Here is a 4,442-nt window from a genome sequence, read left to right on the forward strand (position 1 = left end):
GGGTAATTATATCTCAGAAACTGAAGATATTACAGACCTGAAAATTGGTATTTGGGATATCCTTTAAAAAAATAAAGAAACACGTATTTTTTTGTTTTTGGAAAATCCAATTAATGGGGGTTAAACAGGAGTGACAAACTGAGGTGAATTTTTAGAAAGACTATATCTACAGTCTGCCTCAGCAACGTAAAATGTTACAGACGTAAAAATTGGTATTTGTAATCACCTGTAAAAGTAAAGAAACATAAGTGATTTGTTTCCGGAAACACCACTAAGGCGAACTAAAAAGGGGGTGAAATTTTAAAACGAGAATGTCTACAGTATATCTCAAAAACTTAACATGTTACAGAAGTGAAAATGGTATTTTTTATCTCCATTAAAAATAAAGAAACATGTATTTTTTGTTTTTTGGAAAAAAACACGTTGGTTGATTTCTTTTAATTAGGATACTAATATCCCCAAAACTGAAAATGTTACAGACGTGAAATTTGGTATTTGGAATATCCTTTAAAAATTAAGAAATACGTACTTTTGTTTGTGAAAATCCATTTAAAGGAAAAATAAAGAAATACGTACTTTTGTTTGTGAAAATCCATTTAAAGGAGGGATGATTGAAAAATTAGTTGAATTATTTGTATGAAGATACTATGATCTCAAAAACGAAATTTTTTCAGACGTGATAATTGGTATTTGTAATCTGATCGAAACAGACTTTCAACGTATTAGGTCGTGTTACGTACATGTAGTATGTGTTGAAGAGATGTTAAGTACAGAACAAAAATGGCCAGCCGGACACCAGTGGGATCCGAACCCACAACCTCCCGATTTCACGTCGGTTGCTCTACCAATTGAGCTATGGTGGCCTAGGCCATCTTTGTTCTGTTTGAAAGGATCTGAGCTACAGGTCTGGCACTGCTGCTAGCACACTGTACAGTGCGTTTAAGTCATCCGTTGTGGGGCATCTCAATGAATATTGAATTTTCACCGCATTGTAATCGAAACAGACTTTCAACGTATTAGGTCGTGTTACGTACATGTAGTACGTGTTGAAGAGATGTTAAGTACAGAACAAAAACGGTCACCATAGCTCAATTGGTAGAGCAACCGACGCGAAATCGGGAGGTTGTGGGTTCGGATCCCACTGGTGTCCGGCTGGCCATTTTTGTTCTGTACTTAACATCTCTTCAACACGTACTACATGTACGTAACACGACCTAATACGTTGAAAGTCTGTTTCGATTACAATGTGGTCGTGAAAATTCAATATTCATTTGTAATCTGCTTTAAAAGTAAAGAAACACGTATTCTCGGAAAATTCAATAAAGGGGGGATGAAAGAATTGAAAAATTAATTGAATTAATTGTATGAGGATACTTACATTTAATAAAAACTAAAATTGTTACAGTCGTGAAAGTTGGTACTTGGATCTCCTTTAAAAACAAAGAAAAACTCGTTTTGGGGGAGGGGGGGGAATCATCTTGGAGAGCGGGGTGAAAAGGAGTTGAATTCATTTTATGAGGGGACATATCTCAAAAAGTGAATATGTTAGCATCGTGATAATTGGTATTTTGAAAATCCTTTCCTATTAAACAAACAAGTATTTCTTGCCGGAAAATTCACTTAAGGGGAGGGGAGGGTGAAAGGAAGTGAAGAAAGTGAATTATTTTATGGGGATACTTATATCCCAAAATCGAAAGTAACAGGCGTGAACACTGATATTTGGAATCTCCTTTGAACATAAAGAAACACGTCTTCTTTTTGGGGGGGATGAATCAACTTTAAAATGTAATACTTGATTCTGATCATAAACCGATCATTTTTAATCTTTCCTGGGTTCGTTTTCAAGAGACATCTATTCCTTTGGAGAACTTAAAGTTAGATTACAGCATATTTGAAATAAACGATAGGAATGAGATAGACCGTGCAATTGTTCACCTCTGTAATGAGGTCGATAATGCACGGAAGTATATCATTCGTATCGCCAGATATCCCGCGCACTTGCCTATGCGCGACAATGGTGCTGATCACATTGTCAGCAATGACAAGGGCGGCAGATGTAATTTACCGCCAAGTAGCGGTCTTGCATCTTGCTGCGCGGTCCAGAACATCAATAATAATAATAATAATAATAATAATTATTATTATTATTGTACCGGGTGGTACACCTCCACGCCGCTAATTCAAACTTTGCGCCAGTTGAAACTCCTCTACTGGAGGAAGTCTGAACTTTATCTACTGTGTTAATTCTCAAGTTTCTCAGAAGATGTCCCTACTTGTAAATTTTGAAGTTTCTGAACTGGGTCGTTTTCGATGTATTTTTGTTTTGCCTGTAGTAAGAAGTGTGGACATTCTCTTCCAGATGGCACTACTGAAGGACTACAATTATGCACCCTAGTGCGAAGTGAAAGAACTGTGTTTTTGGAGAAATTTTGAATTCATAAGTTTGTTCTTTGTTAAATTTCTTTCAGTTATTGTTTAAGTTGGCAATATTAACCCTTTCTTTCCGCCAGTTTTGAATTTGACCAATAAGGAATTTCTGTAATTAATTTTCCACCAATAATGTGTTTCTTCTTCATCTAGTGTAGGGGTTTTCGTTGTTAGCCAATAAAATGATTGTGGGTGGGTGTTCTCATTCCTGAAACGCCTTGAACTTTCCACGAGGGTATATAAACTGCTGATTTTCGGGTCTCCGCGCCACTTCAGTAACATCTATCAGTGTGTAAAGTACGTAGCAGGGGGCGGGAAGCGCCTCTTTCTTCGGGCAGCAGTTCAACCACCAGGTAATGGCCGTTTAATAACTTCTTTTCTTGCTAGCTCAGCAGTTTAACTCTCGGGGCAGGTCCGAAGCCTTTTTACCATGTAACTTTCCCCTAAAATGTAAAGACACTTGGTATCAATTCTATCTTTTTAAACTACATATTGGGATAGAGAGTGCTTAACCCTCTCGAGCTCCCATTCATATTGCGTTGAGGTGAACTTATTTTCACAACCGTTTCTTCCTTAACGTAATGTAAATTGTCTCCTTCTATAAGTCACCTCTTTAGTATGGATTAGCCCTTGCATTAGAGGCCTAGCGCCAAGTAGGTTTTAAATAAAGTGTAGTAGGAGTGCATGAACGCCTCCTCTCAAGTTGGTGTTTTAGAAGCCATGTAATTGACCTGTTGCTTTACTGAATAGGCCTCAGTAGGTTGGGTATTTTTACCCCTGTTTTCATGTACTTGGAGGACAGCTTGAAAGTGGAGTTTGGGGTGGCCTTTGATAGGCTTGAACTTAAGAGCGGGTTGCTCTTTCTTAAAATTTGTTTCTGCGTGCCTCGAGGAGGCTTCACTGTGTAGTTGGGAGCAAGTGCTCCTGGGCATGATTGGGGTTTTCTGCCCCTTTGTCGAACCTTGTATTTGGGTAAAGTTGGGCTAATTGCTCAAGAATTGTGAGTCCGGGGCTCGAAGCCCAAATTCTGTAAAAACTGTAATTGTACATTCTTAAATTGTTGATATTCAACTGTGTTTCTGTTATTCTTGTTATTTCTTGATCTTGATAAGAAAATATAAACTTGTTAAATTTTATCTTAACTTTAATTTCGTATTTTGAGACCTGTTCACCCCCGCACCTTCTTTCACCTCTGCACATCCACAAAACTCGGTAATAATAATAATAATAATAATAATAATAATAATAATAATAATAATAATAATAATAATAATAATAATTGTCTGGACCGTCGGCAAAATGTGCGGACCGCGCTGGAAACGGGTCCTGGTCGGGTAATAACTACGAATGCAGTCCGGCCGCGGGTTCAGTACCGCCAAGGCATCCAAGACGACACCACGCCGGATCTTCTCAAGGATTTGATCCATATTTAAAATGTTTATAGGAAAAGATGGCAAAGATTTAGGGACCGAACTGACCGGGCGGAACACCTGGAGCTAGCTCGGGAAGTACGAAATCGATTGCTGGAAAGAAAGATTGAATAATTGGAGGAATTTTGGCGGATTATATATAAAATGTTAAGTACTCAATTATAAATTTCAGTATAATGCCGTGGCAAAGCACGTGTATCTTGCTAGTATACAATAAAATGTTTGCCGTATCCGTAAATTAGACCTTTTGACATTAAAGTTAAATTGTTTCAAACAAGTGCGGTTGTCTATTATCCCATTACAGTTTTATTCAGAGAAATGTTGGCATACTTCTCTACAGATTTTTTTAAAGATACATAATTAAATTGCATTAACAAATTTCTGTATGATATTCTTTTAAGTTAACCATTTGTAGGACTTCCGATTCTCTTCTCAGTAGCGGAGTGATAGCCAAGTGACATCGTCTCTGGATTCTCACGCTTCGAATCCGGGCCAGTGTATCTTTGAAATGAAAAGTCATTCGGAAAAGTGGTTCGGACTCATCGTGTAACTGGAGGTCCCGTGGCATATGTACGTGATATCTAT

At 37.7% G+C, this 4,442-nt stretch overlaps 1 non-coding gene across 1 annotated transcript; it reads right to left on the reverse strand.

Moving 5' to 3' along the window:
• Positions 1–786: 786 nt before the first annotated feature.
• TRNAS-UGA (transfer RNA serine (anticodon UGA)) lies at positions 787–863 on the reverse strand. Its single transcript has one exon. It is a non-coding gene; the product is annotated as a tRNA-Ser (tRNA).
• Positions 864–4,442: the final 3,579 nt, after the last annotated feature.

This window comes from Anabrus simplex, chromosome 1, assembly GCF_040414725.1.
Source record: "Anabrus simplex isolate iqAnaSimp1 chromosome 1, ASM4041472v1, whole genome shotgun sequence".
NCBI classification, from domain to species: domain Eukaryota; kingdom Metazoa; phylum Arthropoda; class Insecta; order Orthoptera; family Tettigoniidae; genus Anabrus; species Anabrus simplex.